Genomic DNA, 11,786 nt, shown 5'->3' on the forward strand with positions numbered 1-11,786 from the left:
TTTGGCTATCCTGGAATTGGTTGACATCTTCCCTCAATTGGTGCAAATCTCCCTTCATTTGATGCACATCTCCATGCAGCTGCTTGATGAGCGGATAATTTATACGCTTTTTGGCATTGTTTTTAGGTAGTTTTTAGTAGGATCTAGCTACTTTTAGGGATGTTTTTATTAGTTTTTATGCAAAATTCACATTTCTGGACTTTAATATGAGTTTGTGTGTTTTTCTGTGATTTCAGGTATTTTTTGGCTGAAATTGAGGGACTTGAGCAAAAATCTTATAGGAGGCTGACAAAGGACTGCTGATGCTGTTGGATTCTGACCTCCCTGCACTCGCAATGGATTTTCTGGAGCTAGAGAACTTCAAATGGCATGCTCTCAATTGCGTTGGAAAGTAGACATCCAGGGCATTCCAGAAAAATTTAATAGTCCACACTTTATTTGAGTTTAGATGATGCAAACTGGCGTTTAACGCCAGCTCCATGCTGCATTCTGGAGTAAAACACCAGAAACACATCACAAACCAGAGTTAAACGCCAAAAACACATTACAACTTGGCGTTTAACCCCAAGAAAAGCCTCTGTACGTGTAAAGCTCAAGCTCAGCACAAGCACACACCAAAGTGGGCCCTGGAAGTGGATTTCTGCACTTAGACTTTTTCTGTAAACCCTAGTAGCTAGTTTAGTATAAATAGAACTTTTTACTATTATACTAGCGTCTTTTCTTGGGATTATCTTTTGATCCTTTGATCACGTTTTGGGGGCTGGCCATTCGGCCATGCCTAGACCTTGTTCTTATATATTTTCAACGGTGGAGTTTCTAGGCACCATAGAATAAGATGTGGAGCTCTACTGTTCCTCGAGTATTAATGCAATTACTATTATTCTTCTATTTAGTTCAGCTTATTCTTATTCTAAGATATTTGCTGCACTTCAACATGATGAATGTGATGATCCGTGACACTCATCATCATTCTCACCTATAAACGCGTGCCTGACAACCACTTCCGTTCTACCTTAGATCAAGCGTGTATCTCTTAGATTCCTTAATCATAATCTTCGTGGTATAAGCTAGAATTATTGGCAGCCATTCCTAAGATCCGGAAAGTCTAAACCTTGTCTGTGGTATTTCGAGTAGGATCTGAGATGGGGTGACTGTGACGAGGTTCAAACTCGCGAGTGTTGGACATAGTGACAGACGCAAAAGAATCACTGGATTCTATTCCGACATGATCAAGAACCGACAGATGATTAGCCATGCTGTGACAGAGCATTTGGACTATTTTCACTGAGAGGACGGAAGGTAGCCATTGACACCGGTGAAACCCGAACATACAGCTTGCCATGGATGGGAGTAAGAATGATTGGATGAAAGTAGTAGGAAAGCAGAGATTTAGAAGGAATACAGCATCTCCATACACTGATTTGAAATTCCCACCAATGAATTACATAAGTATTTCTATCTTTATTTATTTTTATATTTTCGAAAACCATTATAACCATTTAATCCACCTAACTGAGATTTACAAGATGACCATAGCTTGCTTCAGACCAACAGTCTCCGTGGGATCGACCCTTACTCACGTAAGGTATTACTTGGACGACCCAGTGCACTTGCTGGTTAGTTGTGCGAAGTTGTGACAAAGTGTGATTCATGTTTGAGAGCTCCAAGTCTTTGGCGCCATTGTTGATGATCACAATTTCGTGCATGCACCAAGTTTTTGGCGCCGTTGCCGGGGATTGTTCAAGTTTGAAGCCAGCGATTATTTAAGATTCCGGCAATAACACTAAGTTTTTGGCGCCGTTGCTGGGGATTGGTCGAGTTTGGACAACTGACAGTTCATGTTGTTGCTTAGATTAGGTAATTTTCTTTTCAAAAAGTTTTACAAAATCTTTCAAAAAAAATTTTTATTTGCTTTCGTTTTTCCAAAAAGAAATTTTCGAAAAATCCAAAAAAAAAATTATAAAATCATAAAAATAAAAAATATTTTGTGTTTCTTGTTTGAGTCTAGTGTCAATTTCTAAGTTTGGTGTCAATTGCATGTTTTTAAAATTCTTGTATTTTTCAAAAAAAAAATTTATGCATTGCATTCTTCATGATCTACAAGTTGTTCTTGATAAGTCTTTTTGTTTGATCTTCATATTTTCTTGTTTTGTGTCTTTTGTTGTTTTTCATATGCATCTTTGCATTCATAGTGTCTAAACATGAAAAATTTCTAAGTTTGGTGTCTTGCATGTGTTTCTTTTCTTGAAAATTTTTCAAAAATAAATCTTGATGTTCATCATGATCTTCAAAGTGTTCTTGGTGTTCATCTTTACATTCATAGCATTCTTGCATGCATCATCGGTTTTGATCCAAAATTTTCATGTTTTGGGTCATATTTATGTTTTTCTCTCTCATCATTAAAAATTCAAAAAAATCAAAAAATATATTTCCCTTATTTTTCTCATAAATTTTGAAATCTTTGGGTTGACTTAGTAAAATTTTTTTAAAATAAGTTGTTTCTTGTTAGTCAAGTCAAGATTTCAATTTTAAAAATCCTATCTTTTCAAAACTTTTTCAAAAATCAAATCTTTTTTCATTATCTTTTCAGAACTTTTTCAAAAATCAAATCAAATCTTTTTCGAAAATTTTTTAAAATTGATTTTTAAAATCTTTTTCTTATCTTTATTTCATGATTTCCAAAAACTTTACTAACAATTGATGTGATTGATTCAAAAATTTGAAGTTTGTTACTTTCTTGTTAAGAAAGGTTCAATCTTTAAATTCTAGAATCATATCCTTTAGTTTCTTGTTAGTCAAGTAATCAATTTTAATTTTAAAAATCAAAACTTTTTCAAAATATCTTTTTCAATCATATCTGTTTCAAAATTGATTTCAAAATCTTTTCTAACTTCTTATCTTTTCAAAATTGATTTTCAAATCTTTTTCAACTAACTAATTGACTTTTTGTTGTTTCTTATCTTTTTCAAAACCACCTAACCACTTTTTTCTTTTTAATATTCAAAAATTCCTCACTCTTTTTCAAAATTCTTTTAATTAACTAATTGTTTCAAATTTTAATTTTAATTGTACTTCTTCTCTCAATTTTCGAAAATCACTAACTATTTTTCAAAAATAATTTTCAAAATTCTCTCTCTCATCTTCTTCTATTTATTTATTTAATTACTAACACTCCTCTTTTCATCTAAAAATTCAAACTCTCTCTTATCCTCTATGTTTGAATTTTTCTCATCATTCTTCTATTCTTTTCTTCTTTTACTCACATAAAGGAATCTCTATACTGTGACATAGAGGATTCCTCTTCCTTTTCTGTTCTCTTCTTTTTCATATGAGCAGGAGCAAAGACAAGGACATTCTTGTTAAAGCAGATCCTGAACCTGAAAGGACTCTGAAGAAGAAGCTAAGAGAAGCTAAAACACAACAATCCAGAGAAAACCTTACAGAGAATCTCAAAAAAGAAAGAGACATGGCCGAACGCAATAATAATGGTGGAGGCGCAAGGAGGATGCTTGGTGATTATACTACACCTACTTCCAATTTTTATGGAAGAAGCATCTCAATCCCTGCCATTTGAGCAAACAATTTTGAGCTGAAGCCTCAACTAGTTGCTCTAATACAACAGAACTACAAGTTTCATGGACTTCCATCAGAAGATCCCTATCAGTTTTTAACTGAGTTCTTGCAGATCTGTGATACTATTAAGACTAATGGAGTAGATCCTGAAGTCTACAGGCTTATGCTTTTCCCTTTTGCTATGAGAGACAGAGCTAGAACATGGTTGGACTCACAACCTAAAGATAGCCTGGACTCTTGGGATAAGCTGGTCACGGCCTTCTTGGCCAAGTTCTTTCCTCCTTAAAAGCTGAGCAAGCTTAGAGTAGATGTTCAGACCTTCAAGGAAAAAGATGGTGAATCCCTCTATGAAGCTTGGGAAAGATACAAGTAGTTGACCAAAAAGTGTCCTTCTGGCATACTTTCAGAGTGGACCATTTTAGATATATTCTATGATGGTCTATCTGAGCTTTCTAAGATGTCACTGGATCATTTTGTAGGTGGATCCATTCACCTAAAGAAAACGCCTGCAGAAGCTCAAGAACTCATTGACATGGTTGCAAATAACCAATTCATGTACACCTCTGAGAGAAATCCTGTGAGTAATGGGACGCCTCGGAGGAAAGGAGTTCTTGAAATTGAAGCTCTGAATGCCATATTGGCTCAGAAAAAAATGTTGACTCAGCAAGTCAACATGATTTCTCAGAGTCTGAATGGATGGCAAAATGCATCCAGCAGTACTAAAGAGGCATCTTCTGAAGAAAAAGCTTATGATCCTGAGAACCCTGCAATGGCAGAGGTGAATTACATGGGTGAACCCTATGGGAACACCTATAATTCCTCATGGAGAAATCGTCCAAATTTCTCATGGAAGGATCAACAAAAGCCCCAACAAGGCTTTAATAATGGTGGAAGAAACAGGTTTAGCAATAGCAAGCCTTTTCCATCATCTTCTCAGCAACAGACAGAGAATTCTGAGCAGAGCCCCTCTAGCTTAGCAAATATAGTCTCTGATCTATCTAAGGCCACCTTAAGTTTCATGAATGAAACAAGGTCCTCCATTAGAAATTTGGAGGCACAAGTGGGTCATCTGAGTAAGAAAATCACTGAAACTCCCCCTAGTACTCTCCCAATCAATACAGAAGAGAATCCAAAAAGAGAGTGCAAGGCCATTGACATAATCAAAATGGCCGAATCCAGAGAGGAATGGGAGGACGTGAATCCTAATAAGGAAGACCTCGTGGGACATCCTCCAGACAGAAAGGAGTTCCCTATTGAGGACCTAAAGGAATCTGAGGCTCATATAGAGACCATAGAGATTCAATTAAACTTTCTTTTGCCATTGATGAGCGGATAATTTATACACTTTTTGGCATTGTTTTTAGGTAGTTTTTAGTAAGTTCAAGATACTTTTAGGGATGTTTTCATTAGTTTTTATGTTAAATTCACATTTCTGGACTTTACTATGAGTTTGTGTGTTTTTCTGTGATTTCAGGTAATTTCTGGCTGAAATTGAGGAACTTGAGCAAAACTCTGAAAAAGGCTGACAAAAGGACTGCTGATGCTGTTGGAATCTGACTCCCTGCACTCGAAATGGATTTTCTGGAGCTACAAAACTCCAAATGGCGCACTCTCAACGGCGTTGGAAAGTAGACACCCAGAGCTTTCCAGCAATATATAATAGTCTATACTTTATTCGGAAATTGACGACGTAAATTGGCGTTGAACGCCAAGTACATGCTGCTGTCTGGAGTTAAACGCCAGAAACACATCATGATCCGGAGTTGAACGCCCAAAACACATTATAACTTGGAGTTCAACTCCAAGAAAAGCCTCAGCTCGTGGATAGATCAAGCTCATCCCAAGCATACACCAAGTGAGCCCCGGAAGTGGATTTATGCATCAATTACTTACTCATGTAAACCCTAGTAGCTAGTTTATTATAAATAGGACTTTTTACTAGTGTATTAGATATCTCTGGACGTCTAGTCCTTAGACCATGGGGGCTGGCCATTTGGCCATGCCTGAACCTTTCACTTATGTATTTTTAACAGTGGAGTTTCTGCACACCATAGATTAAGGATGTGGAGCTCTGCTGTACCTCAAGTTTCAATACAATTACTATTATCTTCTATTCAATTCTCTTTTATTCTTATTCCAAGATATACGTTGCACAACACTTTGATGAATGTGATGATCCGTGACACTCATCATCATTCTCACCTATGAACGCGCGTGATTGACAACCACTTCCGTTCTACTCTAGGCCGGGCGCATATCTCTTAGATTCCCCAACAGAATCTTCGTGGTATAAGCTAGATAAATGGCGGTATTCATGAGAATCCGGAAAGTCTAAACCTTGTCTATGGTATTCCGAGTAGGATTCTGGGATTGAATGACTGTGACGAGCTTCAAACTCCTGAAGGCTGGGCGTTAGTGACAGACGCAAAAGAATCAAAGGATTCTATTCCAACCTGATTGAGAACCGACAGATGATTAGCCGTGCTGTGACAGAGCATAGGACCATTTTCACTGAGAGGATGGGATGTAACCATTGACAACGGTGATGCCCTACATACAGCTTGCCATGGAAAGGAGTAAGAAGAATTGGACGAATGTAATAAGAAAGTAGAGATTCAAGAGGAGCACAGCACCTCCACATGCCTATCTGAAATTCCCACTATTGATTTACATAAGTATTTCTTTCCCTTTATTTTATTTATCTTTATTTTCTATTTATTCCATTAATCAAATTTAAACTAATAATTCAATTATACTTGAATCCGCCTGACTGAGATTTACAAGGTGACCATAGCTTGCTTCATACCAACAATCTCTGTGGGATCGACCCATACTCACGTAAGGTATTACTTGGATGACCTAGTGCACTTGCTGGTTAAGTTGAACATAGTTGTGATCACATATGCCAAAGAGCCGTTAAATAAATCTCATGCAAATACAAAGAGGGCAATCACAATTTCGTCCACCAAGATTTTGGCGCCGTTGCCGGGGATTGTTCGAGTATGGACAACTGACGGTTCATCTTGTTGCTCAGATTAGGTAATTTTCTTTTCAAAAATTTTTTCAAAAATCTTTTTCAAAATTTTTCTTTTCTTTTTCGTTTTTCCAAACTTTATTTTCAAAAAAATTAATAAAAATCCAAAAAAATTAATAAAATCATAAAAATAAAAAATATTTTGTGTTCCTGTTTGAGTCTTGAGTTAATTTTTAAGTTTGGTGTCAATTGCATGCTTTAAAAATTTTTCTTGCATTTTTCGAAAATTCCATGCATTCATAGTGTTCTTCATGATCTTCAAGTTGTTCTTGATAAGTTCTCTTATTTGATCTTGATGTTTTCTTGTTTTGTGTTGTTTGTTGTTTTTTCATGTGCATTTTTCGTTTGTTAGAGTCCATGCATTAAAGATTTCTAAGTTTGGTGTCTTGCGTGTTTTCTTTGCATCAAAAACTTTTCAAAATTATGTTCTTGATGTTCATCATTATCTTCAAAGTATTCTTGGTGTTCATCTTGACATTCATAGTGTTCTTGCATGCATTAAGTGTTTTGATCCAAAATTTTCATGTTTTGGGTCATGTTTGTGTTTTTCTCTCTCATAATTAAAAATTCAAAAAATCAGAAAAATATCTTTTCCTTACTTTTCTCCAAAATTTCGAAAATTTGAGTTGACCAAGTCAAAAATTTTTAAAAATTAGTTGTTTCTTACAAGTCAAGTCAAAATTTCAATTTTAAAACTCTCATCTTTTCAAAATCTTTTTTCAAAAAATTATATCTTTTTCATTCTTTTTCCATTTTTCGAAAATTTTAAAAATCTTTTTCAAAATATTTTTCAAAATCTTTTTCTTATCTTTATATCAAATTTTCAAAAATTAGCTAACAATTAATGTGATTGATTCAAAAATTTGAAGTTTGTTACTTTCTTGTTAAGAAAGGTTCAATCTTTAAGTTCTAAAATCTTATCTTGTAGTTTCTTGTTAGTGAAGTAAGTAATTTCAAATTTTTTTAAATTAAATATTTTGTCTTTTATCTTATCTTTTTCAAAATTTGATTTCAAAATATCTTATCTAACCTCTTATCTTCTTATCTTTTCAAATTTGATTTTAATATCTTTTTCAACTAACTCTTTGACTTTTTGTTTGTTTCTTATCTTTTTCAAAACCACCTAACTACTTTTCCCTCTCTAATTTTCAAAAATATCTCATCTCTTTTCCAAAAATTCTTTTGTTTTAAATTTTAATTTTAATCTTATCTCATCTCTAATTTTCGAAAATTACTAACACCTTTTTCAAAATTATTTTCGAAATTCTTTATCTCTTTTCTTATTCTATTTAATTAATTATTTACTAACACTTCTCTTCACCTCTCTCCACCTAAATATCCAAACCCACTCTTCTTTATTCTTCTCCCCTTTCTTTTTCTACTAACATAAAGGAATCTCTATACTGTGACATAGAGGATTCCACTTTTTTTCTTGTTTTCTTCTCTTTCATATGAGCAGGAACAAGGATAAAGGCACTCTTGTTGAAATTGATCCAGAACCTGAAAGGACTTTGAAGAGAAAACTCAGAGAAGCTAGATTATAACAATATAAAGGTAACCTTTCAGAAATATTAGAGCAAGAGAAGGAGATGGCAGCCGAAAATAATAATAATGCAAGGAGAATGCTTGGTGACTTCACAAAGCCAACGTCCAAATTTGATGGAAGAAGCATCTCCATTCCTGCCATTGGAGCCAATAACTTTGAGCTGAAACCTCAGCTAGTTGCCTTAATGCAACAAAACTGTAAGTTTTATGGACTTCCATCTGAAGATCCTTATCAGTTTTTAACTGAGTTCTTGCAGATCTGTGAGACTGTAAAGACGAATGGAGTTGATCCTGAAGTCTACAGACTCATGCTTTTCCCTTTTGCTGTAAGAGAGAGCTAGAATATGGTTGGATTCACAACCCAAGGAAAGCGTGGACTCCTGGGGTAAGCTGGTCACTGCCTTCTTGGATAAATTCTTTCCTCCTCAAAAGCTGAGCAAGCTGAGAGTGGATGTTCAAACCTTCAAACAAAAAGATGGTGAATCCCTCTATGAAGCTTAGGAAAGATACAAGCAGCTGACCAAAAGATGTCCATCTGACATGTTTTCAGAATAGACCATATTAGATATATTCTATTATGGGCTGTCTGAATTTTCGAAAATGTCATTGGACCATTCTGCAGGTGGATCTATTCACCTAAAGAAAACGCCTGAAGAGGCTCAAGAACTCATCGACATGGTTGCAAGCAACCAATTCATGTACACTTCTGAGAGGAATTTCATGAATAATGGGATACCTCAGAAGAAAGGAGTTCTTGAAATTGATGCTCTGAATGCCATATTGGCTCAGAATAAAGTGTTGACTCAACAGGTCAACATGATCTCTCAAAATCTGAATGGATGGCAACATGCATCCAACAGTACTAAAGAGGCAGCTTCTGAAGAAGCTTATGATCCTGAGAACCCTGCCATGGCAGAGGTTAATTACATGGGTGAACCTTATGGAAACACCTATAACTCATCATGGAGAAATCATCCAAATTTCTCATGGAAGGATCAACAAAAGCCTCAACAAGGCGTTAACAATGGTGGACGCAATAGGCTGAGCAATAGCAAGCCTTTTCCATCATCTTCTCAGCAACAGACAGAGAAATCTGAACAAAACACTTCTAATTTAGCCAATCTAGTCTCTGATCTGTCAAGGGCCACTTTCAGTTTCATGAGTGAAACAAGATCCTCCATCAGAAATCTGGAGGCACAAGTGGGCCAGCTGAGTAAGAAATTCATTGAAACTCCTCCCAGTATTCTCCCAAGCAATACAGAAGAGAATCCAAAAGGAGAGTGCAAGGCCATTGATGTAATCAATATGGCCGAATGCACAAGAGAAGAGGAGGACGAAAATCCTAGTGAGGAAGACCTCCTGGGACGTCGCCTAAGCAAGAAGGAGTTTCCTATTAAGGATCTAAAGGAATCTGAGGCTCATATAGAGACCATAGAGATTCCATTAAATCTCCTTCTGCCATTCATGAGCTCTGAAGACTATTCTTCCTCTGAAGAGGATGAAGATGTGACTGGAAAGCAAGTTGCTCAATATTTGGGAGCTATCATGAAGCTGAATGCCAAGTTGTTTGGTAATGAGACTTTGGAAAGTGAACCTCCCTTGCTCATCAATGAACTAGATACCTGGATTCAGTAAACTCTACCTCAAAAGAAACAAGATCCTGGCAAGTTCTTAATACCTTGTACCATAGGCACCATGACCTTTGAAAAAGCTCTATGTGATCTGGGGTCAGAGATAAATCTTATGCCACTCTCTGTAATGGAGAAGCTGGGGATCATTGAGGTACAACCTGCCTTGTTTTCATTACAATTGGCAGACAATTCATTGAGACAAGCTTATGGAATAGTAGAGGACGTGTTAGTAAAGGTTGAAGGCCTTTACATCCTTGCTGATTTCATAATCTTAGACACTAGGAAGGAAGAGGATGAATGCATCATCATTGGAAGACCTTTCCTAGCTACAGCAGGAGCTGTGATAGGTGTCAACAGAGGTGAATTAGTCCTTCAATTGAATGGGGACTACCTTGTGTTTAAGGCACATGGCCATCCCTCTGTGACAAAAGAAAGTAAGCATGAAGAGCTTCTCTCAGTTCAGAGTCAAGAAGAGCCCCCACAGTCAAACTCTAAGTTTGGCGTTGGGAGGCCACAACCAAGCTCTAACTTTGGTGTTAAGACCCCATATCTAAACTCTAAGTTTGGTGTTGGGACTATACAACATTGACCTAATCACCTGTGAGGCTCCATGAGAGCCACTGTCAAGCTATTGACATTAAAGAAGTGCTTGTTGGAAGGCAACCCAATTTTTATCTAATTTTTATTTTATTTTATTTTATTGTTATTTTGTGTTTTATTAGGTACATGATCATGTGGAGTCACGAAAAAAATAGAAAAATTAAAAACAAAATCAAAAAAATAGTAGAAGAAAAATCACACCCTGGAGGAAGCACAGGCTGGCGTTCAACGCCAGTAAGGAGCATCTGGCTGGCGTTCAACGCCAGAACAGAGCATCAACCTGGCGCTGAACGCCAGAAACAAGCAACATCCTGGCGCTAAACGCTAGGAATGTGCCTAAGAGGAAAAACTGGTGCTGAACCCCAGTAACAAGCATGAAACTGGCGTTCAACGCCAGAAACATGTTACATGTGGGCGTTGAACGCCCAGAATGTGCACCACTCGGCGTTTAAACGCCCAGAATGGTGTGCAAAGGCATTTTACATGCCTATTTGGTGCAGGGATGGAATTCCTTGACACCTCAGGATCTGTGGACCCCACAGGATCACCTCAGCATCTGTGGACCCCACAGGATCCCCACCTACTATATTCCCACCTTACCTCCTAATCCTATTTTGTGATGAGTATTCCCCATGTCACAATTCCCAACACTCTTCACCAATCACCTGAATTCCTCTTCCCAATCACCCCCTTCACCACTCACATCCATCCACTCTTCCCCATAAACCCCACCTACCTTCAAAAATTCAAAACCATTTTCCCATCCATTCCCACCATAAATGGCCGAACATACACTCCCCCCTCTCCCTATATATACCCTTCCATTCTACTTCATTTTCACAAAACACAACCCCCTCTTCTTCACCTTGGCCGAACCTACATCTCTTCCTCTCTACCATATTCTCTTCTTCTTCTTCTTCTCTTCTTTCTTCTATTGCTCGAGAACGAGCAATATTTTAAGTTTGGTATGGTCAAAGCATAATCTTTTTTGTTTTCCATTACCATCAATGGCACCTAAGGCCGGAAAATCCTCTAGAAAAGGAAAAGGGAAGACAAAAGCTTCCACCTCCGAGTCATGGGAGATGGAAAGATTCATCTCCAAAAGCCATCAAGACCACTTCTATGATATTGTGGCAAAGAAGAAGGTGATCCCTGAGGTCCCTTTCAAGCTCAAGAAAAATGAGTATCCGGAGATCCGACATGAGGTCCGAAGAAGAGGTTGGGAAGTCTTAACCAAACCCATGCAACAAGTCGGAATCTTAATGGTTCAAGAGTTCTATGCCAATGCATGGATCACTAGGAACCATGATCAAAGTATGAACCCGAATCCAAAGAATTATCTCACAATGGTTCGGGGGAAATACTTAGATTTTAGTCCGGAAAATGTGAGGTTGGCGTTTCAC

General features: G+C 37.0%; 1 non-coding gene across 1 annotated transcript; it reads right to left on the reverse strand.

Moving 5' to 3' along the window:
* Positions 1-3,868: 3,868 nt before the first annotated feature.
* LOC112804932 (small nucleolar RNA R71) lies at positions 3,869-3,972 on the reverse strand. Its single transcript, XR_003203548.1, has one exon. It is a non-coding gene; the product is annotated as a small nucleolar RNA R71 (small nucleolar RNA).
* Between the last annotated feature and the right edge of the window lie 7,814 nt (positions 3,973-11,786).

The sequence above is a fragment of the Arachis hypogaea genome, chromosome 5 (genome assembly GCF_003086295.3).
Source record: "Arachis hypogaea cultivar Tifrunner chromosome 5, arahy.Tifrunner.gnm2.J5K5, whole genome shotgun sequence".
Taxonomy (NCBI): Eukaryota; Viridiplantae; Streptophyta; class Magnoliopsida; order Fabales; family Fabaceae; genus Arachis; species Arachis hypogaea.